The 16,483-nt window shown below is 33.7% G+C and overlaps 1 pseudogene; it reads right to left on the reverse strand.

The window, feature by feature from the left end:
* Positions 1-14,337: 14,337 nt before the first annotated feature.
* Positions 14,338-16,162, reverse strand: LOC100918787 (annotated as a pseudogene).
* Positions 16,163-16,483: the final 321 nt, after the last annotated feature.

Below are 16,483 nucleotides of genomic sequence, written 5' to 3' on the forward strand. Positions count from 1 at the left end.
TATCATGTAAAGCGTTAGATGCTCTTTCTTAGACAAGAGGCCTATAGGCAGAAGAAAGGGAACTTCAGGGCAGTGGGAACTTTCCTATAGATTTCTTGTTTTAGGTTTTGTTTGGATGAGGTCACATTACATAGACTTTTTAATCATAATAGCTAACATAATGGCATTTTAAAGTTTGCGCAAAGTGCTATACACAAGTTATATCATTTGATCCTCACAACAACCTTGGGAAATAGATGCTATTATTATAGAGAAGGAAGCTAAAACTGAGAGAAATTAAGTGACTTATCCAGGAGAGGTGTTTGCAATAGGATTTGAACTTTAAATTTTTCTTTTTTTCCCAATTCCAATCCTTTAATTACTGTACCATCTAGCTATCTCAACAATTAATGCATTAGATAAAGGATGTAAAAAGAGAATAAAAACCTTATCTATGCTGTGAATTCTCTGAAAGATGTATGAGTTTGAGGAAATTATTTCAAGTGCGAATTAAATAGTATTGATGGAAGAAGGATGGACAAACATTGCTTTTCACAAAGGATAAAAATTCTTCCCCTTTTCTCTTTCCTCATCATTTTTTCTTCCTTTCTAGTGAAGAATAAATGGCAGTTTCATAGTACTTCACAATTCTTTGGTATTGTTATGCTTCTTCAAGTCCTCATATCAAGTAACCTTAAGTTTGAATCAATGTTTTTCGAACAAAGGCTTGGAGAATAATTTCTGTTAGCCCTGGGTTATTTCCTGCAGGATTTCTAATTTTGTTCTCACTTAAGTAACATTTGGTATGTGTTTGATATAGGGGATATGGATCACTTAGAATGGGTGCATAAAAAAGACTAAAAGTAATAATATAGTCATTCATTTTCCACAGTTTGTAAAGCATCCATATTTTACATATAAGGAAGATTTTTATAACAGAATATAAGCTTCATGAGACTATCTTTTCTATTTGTGTCTTTATGGTTTAACAAAATATTTTCCATGTCATCAGCAAATCAGCTGATTAGGGAGCCCTAAGAGGGTAATTTTAGAAGAATGTGTGCTGAAGTACTTTAAGCAATTTTTATATTGTTAGTAAAAGAGATCAATATTGTATAAGGATATAGTGTCTAATTTTGTTTTTAATTTCCATAGACAGCATGTATGTGTACTTTATTATCATCCTTTTGACTCTTGGATGGTAACTGATTAGGGAGTCCTAAGAAGAAACTATGGAAGCTCTAGAAAGTCCTGATCTTGCTTCCCCAAATGACACTAAATTGTCCTACTAAGTAAGCTTTCTTTCAAAAGAATTGTGTTTAAGAATAGAATGGTGTTTGAAAGCTTCATAGTTTATAAGGAATTTTGAGGAGGGAATTTTGAAAGACTGTTTCTTTTACCCAGTCATATATGTCACCAGATATAAAAATAGAATTCAAATGGAAGTTGCTTTGCTAGAGAGAAAAAAACAGAATTTTTGGAAAGCAATATGAAGTTCTAAAAATGGAACTCAAAGTCCATTCCAATAGTATCATGGTTGAAGGCTGTGGCGGTATTCTGACTGCCTGAGAAATCAGACTTCTAGGGAGCTGCAGTCGGTCAATTATGAAATTCCCTATGAAGAGACTTGGTTTTAATTGGAAAATGCCCTAGAGAAATTACTTTATTCTTCTTTCACTAGGACAAATGTCCCACTTGCTGCTAAAGCACTCCATTTACCCTAGGAATTCAATGATGGCAACCACATGGTAGATGTTTGTGGAAACAACAAACAGTAATCTCCTTCCTCCTAATTCATCAAATCTGGATTATATCTTCAGCCTCAAGCACAGGAAAGAACCTGATTCTGATAGTAGCATAAATGTATATTGGGATATAACTAGATATGATTCTAATATAAATATAAAATCTTTATAGATGTTATAACTGTATAACAGACATTCTACTCTAGCCATATGGAAAAGCTAAGGTAAATTAAATTTTGGATAATACATTCATCCTAGGTGGTCATCATTAAGATGGCTAAGCTGGTCCTTCCTCTGGGATATCAGGATTTATGATGGTCATTGCTTTTGCCTTATGTGTAGTGTGCTCATTTGTGGGGCCAGCTGTATCAGGATTCAGCTTTTCATTTGGCAATGTCACTTTCTGGTTGCCATCATGTCTCTTTAGGCCATTTGATCTTGTTCATAAGTTTTCTGACTTTTATTCATTTTATCTTTATCTTATAAGTTGCACACTGCCTTTTGGAATTTATCTTTTTTTGGAACTATCTATCTATATGAATCTGTCTGTCTGTCTATCTATCTATCTATCTATCTGTCTATTTATCATCTATCTTGTTATACAAGAAAAAGAAAATCAGAGATTTAAAGATGGAAGGGACCAAGTTTACTCCCTTTAAAGACAAAAAAATTGAATCACAGAAAAGACAAGTGACTTGCTTAATGTCACAAAAATAGTAAATTGCCAAATCAAAATTTGAAACTAGGTCCTTGATATTGAATTTCTTTTCCATTGTATCACTGCTGTTTCATATCCAAACTGCATCTTGGGAGTGTTTCTGACCTAGGAAGGTGGATACTTTAGCTGTACCACATTGATATGATGTCTCCCTCTTCTTCCCATCTTTTTATTTATTTATTTTTCTTCTTCCTGAAGAACTATTGGCAAGAAGACAATAAGGATTCAACTTCAACATATATGAAATATGAATCCCATTGAAATAATTTATTTTAGCTTGGATGTGGTAGTCAGATCCAAAGAAGAAAAGTAAAAATTATCACACATTTTCAAAATTTCAGTGCATAACCAATGTATACATTTAGAATGGATGGCATTATATTAATAAATACATATTTATTTAGTAGAGTCTTTTTTAATGGCACATAGAAAAATAATCATATACAATCTACAAAAGTAATTTTGGATGACTAAAAAGAAATTACAAGTAACATTTCTTTCATAGTGTTTTTTTCAAAGACACAGACTTCCTAGTCATTGTATTGGGTTACAAGGAAATATATTGGAGTTGATGGATGTAAAAAGAGGATTTCTCCAAGAGAAAACTGATGAAAAATGAAAGCAATAGTGTTTGGTCTTTTGTGCTTGTTTGAGGAAGTTAGGTAATGCAGTGCATTGAGTACTAGACATTGAATCAGGAAGACTTGAGTTCAAATTCTACCTCAGACACTTATTTGTGATTCTTTTCACATCACTTAACTAAGCCTCAGTTACCTCACCTGTAAAATGGAGAAAATATGGTTTTCTGGAGGTACTTCAAAAATGAAGATAGAGAGTCAAACTTCTGTCTTAGAAATTTTGGAAACTTAGGACTGAGCTATTGTTCTTGGGCTGAGTATATGGAAGTGGGGACTATACACACATACATATCATACTTACATACATATATATGTGTATAAATACATATCTATGTGTATATACATATATATGTACACATGCACACACGCAGGCACACACGCGCGTACACACACACACACACACACACACACATATATATATACTTTTTTTTGGAGCCTCTTCCCTAGCAGAGGAGCTAGCATAATTCTTGGCTTATAATTAGATGTTTAATTAGTAACCATTAATATTATTGCACCATAAAGGGGTTTCAAATACTTCTTACATGGAATTTCTAATAGTTTTGCCTGATTATCTATAAACCACAAAACCTTGTGGATAAGGCTGTGTTTTACATCAAGAGATGACATAAGTGAATTAACTTAATATCTAAAAATCAGAAGTAGAACAACTGGAGCCCAAATTACCTAATATTCTAATGTAGCAATATAATCTTGGCATCCAAAATGAAAATAGTGTGACATAGAAATTGCATTATTTAAGTTAAGAACAATGGACATTGAAGAAATAAATTAATATATTAATTTTTGTGCTAGAGTCTAGCTTATTAAAAGTCAACAAACATGTAATAATGTTTTATTGAATAGAGTTAGTTTATACATGTAATTCCTGGATCTTTCTAAGATTTTGTCAAATGGAAAGTGGTATAGTAGAAAGAGTCTATGACTAAAAGATGGGCCATCATGTGTGCTACATCACTGACTAGTTGGATAAGTGCAACAATTCAAATTGATCACCCAGCAGAGACACACATTTGTTTTGCTTTTTTAATCTTTGTGTATTTTTTTTAGCATTGTTAACTTTGCATTAGTGTGTGTGTGTGTGTATTTATATAATTCCCTAATTATTTATATTTATAATTTTCATTATTTCTTGTCATAATATTTAATTACATTCATATCCTACAATGTGTTTACCATTCCTCAGTTAATGACCATTTTCTTTCTTTCCACTTCTTTCCTACTATGCAAAATGTTGCCATTAATATTTCAGTATATGTGGGACCTTTCTTTTTATCATTTATTTCTTTGGGAAAAAAGCCTCACAGTAGAATTTCTGGGTCAAAAAGCATTTTAGTTATTTTCTTAGCTTAATTTTGTGCTATTTTCTTTTACTTTTCTTTTCTTTTGAACTTAAGCAACTAACAAGCATTTCCATAACAATATAATAGGAAAAAAATGATGAATATACATGAAGCTGAAAATTTATTATGTATAATTTGCTATTCCTTTTAAATATGTAATAAAATTATCATTTAACTTCCTCCCTTTTTTCCCTTCCCCCCTCTAGCCTAGAGATGGCTACTATTAGACATAAATGTGTGTATGTATAATCATTTTATACATATTTTATTTATCATTTCTTTTTCTGAATATAGAGAATGTCTTCTTTCATGAATGCTTGGTTATTCTGGATATTTATTATAGCCACATTATTTCCCAGTATGATTGGATTAATTCACACATTTGTCAGTAGGATAATATTGTACTCTTGTTTGTACAACATCTCTGACATTGACTATTCCCATCTTTGTTCATCTCTACTAAATGCCTTAGGAGAATACTATTGTATTAAGTGGTTTCAAAATTATTTTGATTTGCATTTATCTTATTAGTGATTTAAAGCAATTATCCATATTTTTAATAGTTTGTAACTTTTGTATTGAGACCAGTTTAAATCTTTTTTGCTCTTTATCAATTGGGGAATAGTTCTTGTTGTTATATATTTGTGATAGTTCTATATTTTGAATATCAGACTATTATCAGAAATAATTGAGGAGAAGATTTTCTCCAGTTTACCAAGCTCCTTCTCCTTATTGTGTTAAATTGTATGAAGCAAAAGCTTCCTGATAAAATGTAATTGAAATGATGTATTTTATTTTTTGTAATTGAAATTGAAATAATGTGTTTTATTTTTTGTAATTGACAGTTTCTTATTTAAGAACTGTCCCCTTAATAGTAGCTGTGACAAGTACATGAGTTCCCTTTTACTTTTTTAAAATATTTCCACTTTGAGCTTATTGTGGTTCATGCTATACAAATGTTTAGTATTGTTCTAAAACAATGGTGGTATTTTGAATAGATCAAAGTCTCTTCTCTTCCCCTTGGAATATAATCATTATTGAGCTTTTCTGAGTTGTTCAAACTATTCACTTTTATAAGTTTCTCTTAATTTCTGAATTTTTATTTCAAAATTTCTATTCTGTTCTGGTTTTTTCAGATGCTCAGAAGTTATCCATTTACTTCCTAAAGGATAATGCAGAATCTATATTCTTGATTGTAAGTCTTTATCTGCTTCTTTTCAGCATATTGTATTCCATGTTTACCTTAAACATTTGCTTCATAATCCTATGTGATTCTGACTGTGGTTTCTCAGTGCTTCCTCTCCATCTTTTTTGGCTGCTTTTATGGTATTTTTTACTTTGATTTGGAAGCTCTGCTATTTGTTAATCATGTTTCTATTCAAAATTTGGGGAAGAATACAGTATTGTTGAAATGTTACAAGCAGTACAATGCCCATTTTCAACTGTATTTATGTTCTTCTGAAAGGACACTATATAATAGAAACCTGATGATAGAAAGTTTATCCATTGACAGAACACTCTTCATTCAGAAGCTATTACTAGTGCTTGATATTTTTGCTTTTCAAATAAATCTGTAATAGCTATAGGAGTTAGAAACAGCAAGATTCTACTCAGCCTTATCCTTCTGTAGCTGGAACTCTTAATTGGACCAAAGTAAAATAGAGAAGTCTCTTAAACTATTAATGGCAACTAGAATTCTTCATTTCTTATGAAAAAAGTTAGCAGTACAAATGCTTAATGCTTTTAAAGTACTGCAGAATTAGAGAGGATGAAGATTTTCATGTTGTAGGCAAAATCCCTTGAAGAGCATCTTTTCTTGAGATATTGTGTTTTATCCTTCACTTGTGTTTTCCTCATTACAAACTAGACTCTTGTTTATGAGTCAAACTCCATGCAGTATAGTTTATTCTGCTACTACTTTGCATTGATGAGGGAAAATTGTGTTCAGAAATGCTGAATTGCACAGCTGAAGTTAATGCAGTTCTAGTTAAAGAAATGAATCTCATGAGATTCAAAGCTTCCTGACCTGTTACTGCTCTTGTATCCTTTGCTGTCCATGGTGCATTCCTTAGTCTCAGCTTGTTGAGAAATGAATGATTCTCTAGGGAAAATGATTGGACATATGGAAGGCTTTCAGTGCAGATAATCCTTCAGCCTATTAGCAGCAGTGAAATGATAAAAGGCTAGTGTCTATTTGTTCTTCAGTAGTGGAGCTAGAGTTCTTAATAGCAAGTGGGAGCTTTCTGTGGAAGAGATGGTTCTTTGAAATTGTCAAACCATCCAGTAAGAGGGATAGAGGAGGACTGGGAATCTTATTTCAAAGTGAAGAATATTGAATCTTGGGACAAAAATGGGAAGGAAAATTTTATATAAACACACATGTAAAAGCAATATAATTTTATTTACTGTTTTGTAATTTAATTCATCATGATCAAGAGAATCATATTTCAACTATTTTATGAAAGCACAATTGCAATCACATACTATTTCACTCTTGAATTGGGGAGGTTAAATTGCTTCAGCCTCCCTTTGGCTAAACAGAGGTAAAGAGGAAATAAATTTATGAGGGGGAAGAATGTTCTATCACTTTCCAAAAGTGGTTCTTTTCCAGATCTGACAGTTTTGTGTAGCTCATTTTTATGTGCCCAAATAAATTGTTAAAGGGTTTCTATGACCTATAAGAATGGTATTTTTTAAAAGATTTTATAAGTGAAAAAAAATGAAAGAAAATTTTCTTTAGATGGTGTTTCCTAAGTACTTAAAAAAAAACTCAAATATTTCATTGATTCTCAAAACAACCCTAGGAAGTAGATCCTGTTATTATTCCCATTTTGTAGTTGGGGAAACTGAAGCAAATAGGTAATAAATGACATTTTAGAGTACCATTCACAGTCAATATACATCCATGATACATACAACAATCATAGTACAGTCTACTTCAGTAATTATAGGTCTAATAAATAAATTCAATAAATATTTGGCACTTGACTTCAGTAACTACAAGTCTAAAGCAAATGCAGGACATATAATAACAATTAATAATACATAATATTCCTTTACATCACAGAAAGTCAGAAGGGACTTCTGAAGTCAACTAGTCCTAATTCTTCATTTTACAATTAAGTATGGTATGACTCTGAAAAATGAAGTAATTTGTCAAAGATATCAAAATTCAGATTCATAGGAAAAATTTAAACCAAGGTGCTTTAATTACAGAATTAGTGCTCTTTCCATGGTATGACATGAAATACAAGCAAGTATGCACAACAGCAAATTCAGTACATTTCAATAAATATTTTAAAAGCACCTTTTTATGTGCCAGGTACAATGCTAAGTGCTGGGGATACAAGTAAGAAAAAAGAGACTGGGGAAGCTAGACGACTCCCTTCTAAGGCAGGAGGGCCTCAGTTCAAATCCTGTCTTGGACAGTCAACACTTATCAACTGTATGACCCTAAGTCCAATTACCTTAAATTAAAAAAAAAAAAAAAAAAAAAAAAAAAGGAGAGAGGCCAATTCCTTCCTGACACAGAGATCTAATGGGAGACTACATAATAGGAAACTGAAAAAGCTGAATCTTATGTGAAGAACTATTGATGGAAAAATGGAGTTATCAGGAAATGGTGAGCCCTCTGAATGGCTTTGGAAAGAGTTTAGTTTTCCATTTTCCCCAGCCCTCCAATCAGAGGACTGAGACAATTGATTGTGAGTTGAGAAGGTGTTGAGGACTAAAACTTGTCAGCATTTGTGGCAATGAGATTTCAAGTGATCTCTTTGTCCCAGACAGAGGAGGGACAAGTTGAGGAAAGCAAAAGTAAAACAACTGTAACACAAAACTTCAAAATATGCAGAAACAGTAACACATACACAAATAAACAAATGTCAGAACTATGAATAGCTAATAACCTAATATAGCTACACTATGTATATAATAACATAAAATCAAAAAGCAAACAAAAACCCAAAATATGAACCGGATAGCACTGAAATTCATATTCTAATTTTTCAGAATCAGTTCTATATCAGGACTTCTGAGTTTAGATAGAGAAGAATCCTAAGCAAATGTTGATGGGAACTTCACTGCCTGAAAGGATGAGTAACCTCATTAACTGGAACTATCTTCTTCTTTTTCCAAAATTGATGGGGCAACCCTCAGCTTTTTCATCAGAGCTAAGTGTGATCATTTATTACAACAGGTAGTTCTATCATTTTGGTTTTCTCTTTCAATCAATAAACATTTGCTAAGGATCTACTATGTTCAGTTACTTACCAAATGCTAGGGTGTTGGTGTTTTGGCTTAACAGTTTGTAAAGATTCCAACACTAGGGTTACAAAAAGAGTCAAAAGATAGTCTTTGCCCCCAAGGAACTTGCAATCTAATGGGAGGGAAAACATACAAACAAATATAAACAGCTATATGTGGGGCAGAAAGGAAAAGAAGGAAGGCACCGGAATTAAGAGGGGTTGGGGAAGGCTTCCTGTAGAAGATGGATTTTTAAAATTGGGACTTAAAAGTAATCAAGGAAAGTCAGTAATTAGAGCAGAAGAGAGAGTAAATTCTAAGCTCTTGGTGGTGGTGCTTCTGTGACAGGTTGATGGAACCTCCAATATTTGTCTTGCTTTCTAGGTAGGGGAATTTTGCTCATTTGTTCATTTTTGTCAGATTTTCTGTGAGTCTTTTCAATTGATTTTTCAGGTCTTGTTTACTTTCCATGGACAATATATGATAAAATATTGCTAAGGTAAAGGGGGTTATGCATTTGTGACAGAGGGCATTTTGTAATGCCTTTGCTATTTCCTCATATGTTTTCCCGATGATGTTTACAATTCGTTACAGGACTGTACTTGTTAATTTTTATGTCTATATTTTTACTATATTTCTAGTATTGTTTATGGATATGTTAATACTATATTTCTAGCATTACTTAAAGATACTCTTGAAAGAGGCCAATCCTGTGGCCCCATATAGCTTGAGTCACTGTAGTTATGCCTGTTTTTATTTCCTGAGGTACCAGTTTTCTCTTCTATCTTAATATGTTCATCTACTCATACCAAGAATTGATATAACAAATCTTTGTTCTAAATGTTCTAAATGATATGATCAAATCTCCTGAAAGATACCCCAAAATTAAAACTACAAGGAATATCATGGCTAAATTTCAGAATTATTGGACCAAGGGAAAAATACTACAAGCATCCAGAAAGAAACAATTCAAATACCGTGGAGTCATAAGAAGAATTACTCAGGACCTAGCAGCTTCCACCTTAAGGGATCAAAAGGCCTGGAATCTGATATTCTGAAAGGCAAAGGTACTTGGAATGCAGCCAGGAATAAATTACCCTGCTAACCTGAGAATTTTCTTTCAGGGAAGAAAATGTACATTCAATGAAGCTGGTGAATTCCATTTATTATGAAAAGACCAGAGCTAAACAAAAATTTTGACCTCCAAACAAAAATATTGAACTCAAGGAAAGCATAAAAAAGGTAAAAAGAAAAAAAAATCTCTTGAGAACTATTTTTGTGATGGGTATACATAAAGAATACCTGTATAATCTGATTTTAGTGTTATAAAAAAAAGAAAGTAGAGGTGGAAAGGGGATTGTAACAGAAAAAAAAGGGGAAAGTGGAGGTAAAATGAGGGAAATTACATCTTAGGAAGAGGCAAGGAAAACCTGTCACAATTGAGGGAAAGAAGGGAGGCTGACAAATAAAGTAGGAACTTACTCTCATCAGATTTGGCTCAAAGAAAGAATATTAGATACAATTGGTTTCACTAAGAAAGTTCTCTCACCTTATAGAGAAGTAGGAGGGAAAGGGGGAAAAAGGAAGGGATAGGCTAAATAGAAGGGAAAGATCTGTTTATCCACCAATGAAAAGGAAATTAGAGCAATTATTAGGAGTGACTTTGTCTAAATTTATGCCAATAAATTTGACAACCTAAGTGAAATGGAGGAATGCCTGCAAAAATATAGGTTGCCAAGATTTACAGAAGAGAAATAAATTACTTAAATAGTCCCATTTTGGAAAAAAGAAACAGAATAAGTTTTAATCAACTCCCTAAGAAAAAATCCCCAGGACCAGTTGGATTGACATGTGAATTCTACCAAATATTGAAAGAACAATCAATTCCAATACCATATAAACTATTTGAAAAAAATAGGGAATGAAGGACTCCTACCAAATTCTTTTTGACACAGACATGGCACTGATACTTAACCCACATAGGATGAAAATGGAGAAAGAAAATTATAAATCAATCTCCCTAATTGATGCAAAAATCTTAAATAAAATATTAGCAAAGAGATTACAGAAAAGCACCCCCAGGATAATATACCATGACCAAGTAGAATTTATACCTGGAATGCAGGACTGGTTCAGTATTAGGAAAACTATTATCATAATTGACTATATCAATAGTCAAATTAACAAAAACCATATGATTATCTCAATAGATGCAGAAAAAAAATTTCATAAAATCTAACACTCATTCCTAATAAAAACATTAGAGAGTATAGGTATAAATGAACTTTTCCTTAAAACAGTCAGTAGCATCTATTTCAAACCATCACCAAGCATCATATGCAATGGGAATAAACTGGAACCATTCCCAATAAGATTAGGGGTGAAACAAGGTTGCCTATTATCACCATCACTATTTTTTTTTAAAATAAACATTCTAGTCCTTTATTCCATAAAGACCAGGCCACAGTGTTGTTTAGACATGGTTTGCTCCATTTTAAAACAGCTCTAAGAACAAAATCTCCTCTTAGGGGGGTTCAGGGGATAAGACCCTATGCCCTTAGCCCTTTGGGGGTCCCAGCTCCCTCAGGGACTCAGCTTACAGTACATTTCTAAAAATCCATATTCATTTAAATGTAAGACCCTACAGGATTTTTTTAAAAAATAAAGTACCAAATAAACCATTGGGTCAGTCCAGCAAAGAGGTAATAAGGTATTTATTAAAAACTTTTTCACCCAGAGGCAGTTAAAATTTATAATTTAAAACTCATCCCACTACAAAAAGAAGGGGAGAGGGGGAAGAGAATAAAAACTGTGCAAATATTGACAAAAGGGACTAAGACAGACAAGGAGCGGGGGAAGAGAACACCCTGTCCATTCAGGGAGGTCTCTGGATTTCAACCTTACCCTCTACTAAAGGGGCTAGGGGAGGCGTTGGAGAGGCTGGAGCAGCAGCAGAAGTGCAGGCCGGGGAGTGCTCCTGTCCAGCCCTGGACAGGCCCTATCCAGGCCTCCACCAGGGTCAGCACCCTCCATGGTAGGACCTTCAGTAGTGTTGTGGCACTTATGTCTGCAAGGTAGCCTCTGTCTCTGCAACCATCACTCTACTCCACCGTTGTGTCTGCACCATCACTATTCAATATTGTATTAGAAATGCTCACTTTGGCAATAAGAGAAGAAAAAGAGATTAAAGGAATTAGAGTAGGTAATGAGAAAACCAAAATATCATTCTTTGCAGATGACATGATGGTATACTTAGAGAACCCTAGAGAATCAGCTAAAAAACTATTAGAAGCAATCCACAACTTCAGTAAAGTTGCAGGATACAAAATAAATCCACATAAATCATCAGCATTCTTATACAATACTAACAAAATCCAACAGCAAGAGATACAAAGAGAAATTCCACTTAAAATAACTTTCAATTGTATAAAATATTTGGGAATCTATCTGCCAACGGAAAGTCAGGAACTATATAACCAAAACTACAAAACACTTTCCACATAAATAAAGTTAGACCTAAGCAACTGGAAAAATATCAAGTGCTCTTGGATAGGTTGAGTGAATATAATGAAGATGACAATACTCCCTAAACTAATCATTCTCTAAACCAATCAAACTCCCCAAGAAACTATTTAACTAATCTAGAAAAAATAACAACACAATTCATCTGGAAGAACAGAAGGTTAAGAATTTCAGAGTGGCTTAACTATACCACATTTAAAACTATATTGTAAAGCAGCAGTCATCAAAACCATTTCGTACTGGCTAAGAAATAGAGAAGTTGATCAGTGGAATTGGTTAGGTTTACAAAACAAAACAATCAATGACTATAGCAATCTAGTATTTGACAAACCCAACGGCCCCAGCTTTTGGATTAAGAATTCACTATTTGACAAAAACTGCTGGGAAAATTGGAAATGAGTATGGCAGAAAGTAGGCATAGACCCACATCTAACACTGCATACTAAAATAAGGTCGAAATAGGTTCATGATCTAGACATAAAGAATATATTATAAACAAGTTAGAAGAACATAGGATAATTTACCTCTCAGATATGTAAAGGAGGAAGGAATTTGTGACCAAAGAAGAACAAGAGATTATTATTGATCACAAAATAGATAATTTTTATTATATTAAGTTAAAAAAGTTTTTGTACAAACAAAACTAATGCAGACAAGATTAGAAGGGGAGCAATAAACTGGGAAAACATTTTTACATCCAAAGGATCTGATAAAGGCCTCATTTCTAAACTATATAGAAAATTGACTCAAATTTATAATAGTTCAAACCATTCTCCAATTCATAAATGGTCAAAGGATATGAACAGACAATTTTCAGATGAAGAAATTGAAACTATTTGTAACCACATGAAAAGGTGCTCCAAATCACTATTGAGCAAAGAAATGCAAATTAAGATAACTGTGAGATACCACCACACAGGTGTCAGATTGGCTAAGATGACAGGAAAATATAATGACAAATGTTGGAGGGGGTGTGGGGAAATTGGGATACTGATACATTGTTGGTGGAACTGTGAACAGATCCAACCATTCTGGAGAGAAGTTTGGAACTATGCTCAAATAGTTACCAAACTGTGCTTTTATCAAGCAATGTTTCTACTGGGATTATATTCCAAAGAGATCTTAAAGGAGGGAAAGGGACCCATATGTGCAGAAATGTTTGTGGCAGCTCTTTTTGTTGTGGTATGAAACTGGAAATTGAGTGGAGCCCGTCAATCAGATAATGACTGAACAAATCATAGTATATGAATTCTATGCAATGCTATTGTTCTGTAAGAAACAATCAGCAGGATGATTTCAGAGAGGTTTGGAGAGAACTACATGAACTGATGCTAAGTGAAATGAGCAGAACCAGGATATCATTATACATGGCAACAACAAGACTATATGACGATGAATTCTGATGGACGTGGCTCCCTTCAGCAATGGGAGGATTCAAACCAGTTCCCTTTGTTCAGTAATGATGAGAGCCATCTACTCTTAGAGAGAGAACCATGGGAACAGAGAGTGGACCACAGCATAGTATTCTCACTCTTTCTGTTGTTGTTTGCTTGCATTTTGTTTTCTTTCTCAGTTTTTCTTTTTCTTCCTTCTTGATCTGATTTTTCTTGTGCAGCAAGATAACTGTATAAATATGTATACATATGTTGGATTTAACGTGTATTTCAACATGTTTAACATATATTGGACTATCTGCCAGCTAGGGGAGAGGAGAGGGGAAGGAGGGGAAAATTTGGAACAAAATGTGTTGCAAGGATCAATGTTGGAAAAATTACCCATACATATACTTTGCAAATAAAAAGCTTTAATAAAAAGAAGATCCTGATAAAACAAACTATTTCATTTTGACCAGTAGAATGTGCATTCTGAGGAAGATGCTTGGTCATAAAGCAATAAGTAGTTCAATGATTTCACATTTCTAAATAAGTTTTTTTATGGTGCCAAATTTAAATATATTTTATTCTCCAGGAAAAGAATTGCATTTTACTTGTTGACACTACAGAAAAAAAGTTCAATGTTGTTCCTTTATCTCCCTCTGAACATATTCAATTATTCAGATTTCCTAGACTTACACAGTAGCACAAACATTTAAACTTTTAAACTGCTACTGCTTTGGCTACAGATTTGAGTCCCTAAATTTTAGGAAATGCTTTTTCTTCTGCACTGACATAGGTAGTCTCTTTAGTGGTGGGTTCAGAAGACAGTGCTCCAGATAGTGCAGTGTTTCCTCCTGGAAACCCACCAGTGATGAGTCATGGCATGCCCAATTCCCTCTGGTACAACTTAGTAATAATGAGGTTGCAATTCTTTCTGTAGATGCTTACATTCTTCCTTCTCAGCAGTCTGATTTTTAACCAGCTAGTTGATCATTTCATCCCATTTGTCAAGGATTTTCTGTGTTTATCATCAATTTTGCCTTGGAGTTTCTCATGCTTTACTGTGGTCTTCATGTTGGAAGCCTAAAATTTAGAGAATTCTTGGTAGACACCTTGTCTACTTTTCATATTCATATGAAATTCATATTTGTATTTCACAGCTTTGGAACCATACACTCAATATTTTCTTTACTTAGATGACCTTTGTCATTGGCAATGGTGATTTTATTCTCGTGCTCTTATGAACAACAAAAACATTGGAAATGCCAATTTCATCAATAGTAAATGTTACTTCAATCTGAAGAATTCCCTTGGGTATAGCAAGTATTCTTAGCTCTATCTTATCTAGTAGGTTATCATTTCTAGTTGCTCTCTCACTTTCATAAACCTGAATAAGCACACTAGATTTGTTGTCTGAGTAGGTAATAAAAATCTGTGTCTGCTCAATGGGGATAATGGTATTGCATTTGATCAGAACTATCCTAACTTTACCAATAGTTTCAATATTAAGAGAAAGAGGAGTTACATCTAACAGCAGTTTTAACTCCAGACCATAGGACAACCTGGACAACTACACCCTAGATAGCAATAGTCTCATCAGGATTGATACTCTTGTTGAGTTCTTTGCTATAAAAGAAGTTCTGCAGAATTTTCTAGATTTGAGAGAATCTAACATTTTGGTCATGAATTTGTGATTTCTCTAGCTCAGCATCTCTTAAGGCCTTTTTGCTGAGTTCCTGTAGGTTCCACCATACCACAAAAGAGGTCAGCATCCAACTTTTCAAAATGGGCATGGCTGATAAAGTTATAGAAATCGATATCTTCAATAGAGGAAGTCAATCTTATTACTGGAGGTACTGGAGGTATAGATACTGGAAGAGAGGATGCTTTTTGCATATTCACAAGGGCTAAGCAAACAGCAGATAGTTTCTTGTTCTCATTGAAGTCCTTTTTGTGCTTTCCTTTGAACTTAGCAATGAAATGGTTGATCAGGCAGTTGTCAAAGTACTTCCCACCTAAATGGGTGTCTTCTAGTTGTGGACTTCAAAAAACACCATCTTTCAAGGTAAGAATACATATATTGAGAATACCTCCTCCAAGTTTAAAGATCAGCACCAACCTTCTTTTCCAAGCCATAAATAATATCACTAGCAGTTGGCTCATTGATGATTAATTGAAAGAAGTAATTGTTTTTGTATCTTCGGGAATCATTGATATTGGGAATCAATGAAGTAGGCTTTTGTGATAGTCTTCTCAAGGTAAGCTTCAGCAATTTATTTTGATCAATATTATAGAAGATGCTTCTTCTGGAGAGAAACTTTTGGCCTTCATGAACGGTCAGTGTTGGACTGTATCACGTGACCAATTGGATTTTAACATCAAAGACAGTGCTTGTGGAATTCATTGTGATTTGATTCTTTGTAATATCATTATTAAATGTACTGGGTTAGTGAAGGTGATATAGCTTGGGGTGGTGCTATTTTCTTGGCCATTAGCAATGACTATCACTTTCACATATTGGAAGACTCATGTAGGAATATGTAGTGCCAAGATTTATGCCAGTTGTGGGCTTCTTTGACATGGTTATTGGGATGTCAGGGCTGTAATTGAGTACTATGGAGCAAGAAAGCCTGATGTTGTATTGAGTATTTTAAATATGCTTTTAAGAAATATCTTTCCCCTTGCATTTTAGTTTTTAATTCATTATTGTCACCTGATGGGTAAGTTTGACACATTATAGGCAGATTTTCAGTGTAAGTATGTGACTTGCAAATTTGCAAATGAAATCAGCGTATGATTTATTGTTGATTGTCTAGACTTAAAAATGTGACAGAAAATGTTAAAAATGTACAATAAACTCAAAAGATTGTTGTGTATATTTTTCTCTGGGGAGCTGGTTGTT

This window comes from Sarcophilus harrisii, chromosome 1, assembly GCF_902635505.1.
Source record: "Sarcophilus harrisii chromosome 1, mSarHar1.11, whole genome shotgun sequence".
NCBI lineage: Eukaryota > Metazoa > Chordata > Mammalia > Dasyuromorphia > Dasyuridae > Sarcophilus > Sarcophilus harrisii.